General features: G+C 40.8%; 1 non-coding gene across 1 annotated transcript; it reads right to left on the reverse strand.

Annotated features, from left to right (window-relative positions):
* Positions 1-3,876: 3,876 nt before the first annotated feature.
* LOC145407336 (5S ribosomal RNA) lies at positions 3,877-3,995 on the reverse strand. The gene has a single exon (XR_013898697.1). It is a non-coding gene; the product is annotated as a 5S ribosomal RNA (ribosomal RNA).
* Between the last annotated feature and the right edge of the window lie 2,499 nt (positions 3,996-6,494).

The following is a 6,494-nucleotide window of genomic DNA, read 5'->3' on the forward strand; positions in this document are numbered from 1 at the left end:
AGGTATGTGAATGGAGGGGATATAGCCTACACTATGTACAATGAGCAGGGAGGACAGTATCTCTTCCACCTCACGCTAAAGAAGCCTCAACTACAAGGAAGTATCGCTGACAAACTCGTAGAATTCCTAAAAGAATGAGGCACAAGCAAGAGTCTTGAAGTTATCGGTGGACTCCATAAATATCCATACTGGCTGGGAAGGTGGCACCATGCACAGGGTAGAGGTGAAGCTGAACTGGCTGGATTGTTCCCTTCCATACCAATGAGTTATCGCTATGACCACTGCAACACTTGAAAGCAGCACTGGATGGTAAAACTGCCAAATAACATATGTGGAATTGAACTATACAGATGCTTGAGTCTACCAAAGAGCTACAAGTCAATCCTTCATTTACAGAGATATATATTGGAGAATCTGTTGTTCACATAAGCAAGAAAGTATTGAAAAAATAATCTCTCTACTGATCAGGCCGATGGTTACATGATTTCACTGACAATCATTTCTGTCACCAGACCTGGCTGTTCTTGAAACTGACCGTGCAAGTCACTCAAGGTAGTTATCAACAGCAAACAAACTTTGCGGGATAAGGGTATCAAAGCATAGCCTGAAAGGGAAAATATGAATAAGATGAGAATGATTGTTAGTACACTGTGGGCGTTTACCACCCTTGCTGGTTCAACTCCAAAGAGAAATACTCTTTGAATCTGGGCCCTCGCCACATTCTGTTCCAACTGCAGCAACTAAAGCATCAGAAAAAAGCTGGTGGATATAGTTATACCTACCACAGAGTTCAAAATGGGTTGTCTTTAGTGAAATGATAATTCAGGCACTAATTTGCTTTCATGATAGTGAAGAGAGGCGGCAGGGTATTCAAAAGATTATGGATTGCAGAACAGAGGGAGATGTACAGTAGACATTCAACTAATGGAGATTTCTCTCCAAACTAGGAAGCCTCCTTCCATCAGCCCAAAGGGGTCCACATTCTTAGACTTGATTGGTGGGTTTAATGGAGTCTACGAATGACTTTTAAACTGTGGGCTTAAAACAACTGAAGTGAAATAGTTCATCAAATGCAGGTGCATCAGTGACCATGTCCTACTCGTGCCGTAGAACGATGTGTCGAACAAGTCACAGAAAATTCAGGCAAAGTACGAGTATTTAGTTATGAAAAGCAAGAAAGCTACATTAGCGACCGAGACGCAAGCAGGCAATCAGATTCGTGGAACAAATCACATTTTTAGTATCCTTCACGTTGAAAATTCTCAAAAATTAATGATTCATCATGTTAAAAACGATGCTTAGCTTATAATGTACCGGTATCGACAGTTGATATACTGAGAGGTAAAAAGGGAGAAACGTTGATGCGACAGAGAAAAAGAAAATACTGATAAAAAATGTTATGGTATAAAGTTTCTTATAGAACGATGGATAGATTGGCAGACAAGAAAGACAGGTACAGAAAAAGAGAACCAAGAAAAAAAATAGATGTCAAGATTTCAGAGAGTCCTTGAGAAGGAAAGCAAGGGGCAATTTTCAACCAGCTCCAGTTAATTTGAGGAAATCTAGTGAGGAAAACCAAGAGCATAAACAGGTAGAGATGGTAAATGAGGAGCAAAGAGAAGGAAAATGACGGACGGGAAATCAGAAGGAGAGAGGTGGAAAGAGAGGGATAAAGACACGCTAACCAGGGGAGCGAACATGTGTACACATACGAACGAAAATGCAAACATATCACCACGCTCATGCCCGCGCGCGCGCGCACACACACACACACACACACACACACACACACACACACACACACACACACACACACACACACACACACACACACACACACACACACACACACACACAGTGCTCGTGGCAACAGTTAAAGCTGTCATGAAATATGCATCATCATCTTCATCATAATTTTCTTTAGCCATTCCTTCATTGAGTTAAAAAGAGTAAACCATTTGGTATCGATGTTAAATGCAAACGACCAGTCACTCTTCCCTGAGTGACATCCATTTCTTGAAGGTAACCGTTATTGGTCTTATCCGGTGGGAGTGTCTTCTCCCATTTGACCACACCGATTCTGTTTAGTTATATGGAAATCATCCAACGTAGTAAAAGTTTTCATGAGAGGTCTCCTGTTGCACTATATCAAGTAAGTGGATGGTGGGCGCACGCATATACATAAAAAAAAATCTCTTCAGCATACAGCATAATAAGTATCATATTTAAGGCAGGACATAGTGCAGTCGAAATGTTCACGAGCAGTAACATTTCTCATAACTCGGAATAGACTAATAATTGCTCTAACCCTCCTTACTTGCTGGTATAACGAAGGAACACTCCATAACCATCATCTGTATGGTAATTCTAGTGTTTAGCTTTCGTTATGAAAGTGATATTTACAAATATAAGTTTCAGAGGATTTTAGTGTACGAAAGATAAGCGTACACTGTGAATATTGGGAGAACCGGGTAAATACGGAATGTATAGACATGACAAGAGGAGAAGAAACCTAAAATACAGTAAAGGATACAGAGCACATAAGGACGAATGGCCATCCTATTCGAATTTATCAAATTGCAGACGCCTCTTTATTGTTTACAAACTCTTGTGTCTAAGGAATACTGTCCCATCAATCTGAATGTTAAAAGGAAAAAAAAAAAGCTTCTATAGGCCAGGAGTATTAGCTGAAATACGAAGGGAACCTGAAAAGAAATATCGAGAAAGCTGATTTTTTTTTTTTTTTTTTTTCAGGAAAGCTACTTGGAAGCATGCTAAGTCGAAATCCACAAACATTCTAAACATTCCACATGAGCTACCCGTGTAGGCCGAAAATCCAAGATGGCCACAAAAGCCATGGGAAGCTTATATAGCTCTGGAACCATAAGTCATAGATGGTCATGTAATATCTCCTTATAAGGGCTTGTGGATATAAGAAAACCATTTTTACCATCATTTCAATGATTTATTGGCGTATGTTCGAGATATGATCAAGGTAATGTACTATTTTAAACAAAATGGTAAATTCAACACATTTAAAGTCAACGACCAGCAGTAACTTTTGCCAGCAACAGTTACTAAGGTACTTTTAAAAACTTTTTTTTTTTTTTTTTTTTACTATCACAACTAGTTATGGTCACAGGTATAGCATGGGGACTCGGTATCTTTTCCATCAGGTGGTCATGATAGCCTACACGAGGAACACAGAGATATTCAGTAGAGTCCTGCTTTCCGACATTTGCATCTCTTGCCACAATGTCTGTTGGGCGAGGTTCTTCACTTTTTGTACATATTAGGTAAATATATTATGCCATCTTGATTAAGTTGTCCTAATTAGGGCCGACAGCTGACGTATATGGAAATGTTCCTGACTGCTCTGGTTCCCTTTCATATATCGATGTCCCCTATTTTAGGTTGTGCCTCGACTGATAGTCACCAGGTGATGAGTGCAAGTATCTGCAGTCGATGGTGTTCTGTGAGTCGAGATATTTTTACCATCAGTGTAGGTCTAGCTATTTGTCTCTGTAGGATTTAGTATAGGTTAGCGATTTGTCTGTCAGGTGATTAGTTTTAGGGTCTTTTGATTAGGTATTTATGTTTATGAATAATGTAAGGTCCAAAAAAAAAATATTAATGAAAATAAAAATACAAAAAAAATAAAAGAAAAATTATTATATATATATATATATATATATTTGTACGTGTGCATTTAAGTGTGTCTGTATATATATGCATGGAAGTGTGTGTGTGTGTATATACATCATTCATTCATTGCCAGACGCCATGTATCCCAGACGGGGTGGACAAGGGCTTAGAGTTAATTGTTTTACAGGGAGGGGCACTAATCCTCCACCAACCCCACTTGACACGTAGGGATGCCAACAGCATCTGGTGTTCCCAGGCGGTCACCCATCCAAGTACTAACCAGACCCAACGTTGCTTAACTTCGCTGATCGGACGGGAAGCAGTGTACTCAACGTGGTATGGCCGTTGTATATACATATATGGCCTTAATGACCAGGGGCTTAGGCCCCAATCGTCGTTAGGCCAGAAAAAAAAAATGCCACACATTTGTTTACACCCACATGACACAATGAGAAGATCATGCTATGTCGCTACTGGTCTGTCAATCAAAATGTGATTGAGCATTCTACCTTGAAGCTCCCAACCCTGGTCAGTAGAATTTAGATCCTCACCAATGTCCAACCACTCCTGAACTGGGAAGTAGGCTGGATATGAGTGGCACTTTGCAGTTGAGGTTTAGGGAGGTATGCTCTGAAGCTGGAAACTGCTGCATGCTTTGCTCATCCTCTGCATGCAATGCACAAATCTTAGCTTATCAATTGTCGTACATGTCGGATTGGCATTATATAACCTCAGCAAGAATATTTTCCCCACTTTGGCTACTTTTTCCTCACTCTGGCTACTTCTTCATGGCTGGCTTCACTCTTCTTAAACACATCCAACGTCCTTCAATCCTCGCTTTCCAAGACTGTCATGGCCTTCTTTTTGCCAATGCCATATAAGGTAGAGATTGTGTTACATTCAGTGATAGCATGTGCTATCAATATGTGTTGTTGGGTGTGTGGATGCATTGCCTGCTGGATGCTGTGTATGCTATAAACAGTCTCTTGCATACTGCATCTGTATATTGTCTGTTGTGGCCCTGTCAACCAACATTTAACAAGCAGGTCTGTATCGTTTGCCACAAGTACAACAGGTCGTGCGATATTCACAGCAAATGCGAATGCAGTGCCACTTATTACGTTGACAATGTCAGTCTGACTTTGACAGCAAGCAATGCCTTCAGACGTAAGCCGGTCCTTCAGCCTACTGATTAACTGTGACTTCGTAACAACAAATGGAGCGTTGATTCCCTGTAACTGATTTGTTGAAACCAAACAATGTCTGTACAGACGTTTGGATCAGTGTGGCGTTCTTTTCACCTACGATGGTTGACAGGGTAAGATTCGTGTAGTCATCAAAGCAGACAGTGCATTCATTGCCATAGTTATTGATAACGTGATTCACATAGCTGTCACACTCATCACCATGTGCGCAGTCCACAGGCCATGCCACATTTTCCAGCAAATGTCCTCCATCCGCCATATACATTGATTCTTTAAAAGCTTCAGTGGATACTGGGACTACTGGAGTTTTCAGCATCTTGACAAGACCACTTTTGTTGTGTTTGTGCATTGTACCCTTGTCAAATAGTGCTGGCGGCTGTTTGCTACACTCATGTTCAACGTGTTCTCCATTTTAGATCGGTTCATTATCGCACATGAGACCCGCATGAAGAGTAGTGTGGGGTCCACCTCAACGTCTTTGCAACGGACAGTGGCAGTACAGGCTGCAGCACCAATGGATATAACTTTGTCATTCCTTTAGAGCCTAACATCAGCGTAGTTCAGGCCAGTGATACGTGTAGCTGCCTCCTCGCCTGATTTGACTACATAAGCTGCATTAGCACAAATAGATGCCACGACTCCTGTATCAATGCAGACCAGGGTATTCACCTGTGTAGGCATGTGGCGAATGGTGTGATAGGTTATTCCGAAAGGTAAGAAAGTGTCTGCCACCACTCAATTGTGGATTCCTGGAGGTCTGTGTGTTTTCTTGTGTCGACTGATCCTGAAGACCTCCCCCTTGGTTTCCTCTAGTAAGTGACCCACGTGGAAAAGCCAGCCTTCTTGTTGATAGTTTTTCAACAAACTCAACCCTAAATACAGAAAATCACAATAGTCCTGTACCTGATTTTGATTCCCTCATATACCCCCTTTCAAGATTCACACAAGATACGTACAGTCTATATTTCAGAATCTCTCGGTAGACAGAGCTACTGGTCCAGATGAAATTCCTTCAGTAGTACTTAAAAACTGATCCCCAGTGTTGACTCCTGTATTGGCAAAAATTTTTCCGCTAATGCATCTGTACCTCAAGTTTTCCAGCCTCTTGTAATGAAGCAATTGTCCATACTGTTCCTAAAAAGGGGGCCACTTCCGAGTCATCAAACTATAGACCAATTGCTATAACTTCCATTCTCAGTAAAGTTTTTGAGACACTAATAAACAAACACATAGTCAAGCACCTGGAAATCAATAAATTAATCAATGATCGGCAGTATGAATTTAGACAAGAACGTTCAACAGTAGACATTCTTTACCTTCTTACCCATCAGATTAACAAAACAATAGACCAACATGGTGAAACACACACAATAGCACTTAATATTTCAAAAGCATTTGATAGACTATGGACCCAGACCATATTGTCTAACGTTACACCATGGCCTTGCATCACTGGTTCCTCAAATTTCTTCTTACCTTCGTAATAGAAAAATGCGGGTCATGGTAGATGGAATTTATTCTCATTTTCATTCCATAAATGTTGCCGTACCTCAGGGATCAGTTTTGGCTCCAACCTTCTTTCTTATTCATATAAATGACCTATCTGTCACTCACAATCCAGTACGCTCTTTTGCTGATGACTCG

The sequence above is a fragment of the Coenobita brevimanus genome, chromosome 72 (assembly GCF_032717465.1).
Source record: "Coenobita brevimanus isolate Jiangsu-jjx chromosome 72, ASM3271746v2, whole genome shotgun sequence".
Taxonomy (NCBI): domain Eukaryota; kingdom Metazoa; phylum Arthropoda; class Malacostraca; order Decapoda; family Coenobitidae; genus Coenobita; species Coenobita brevimanus.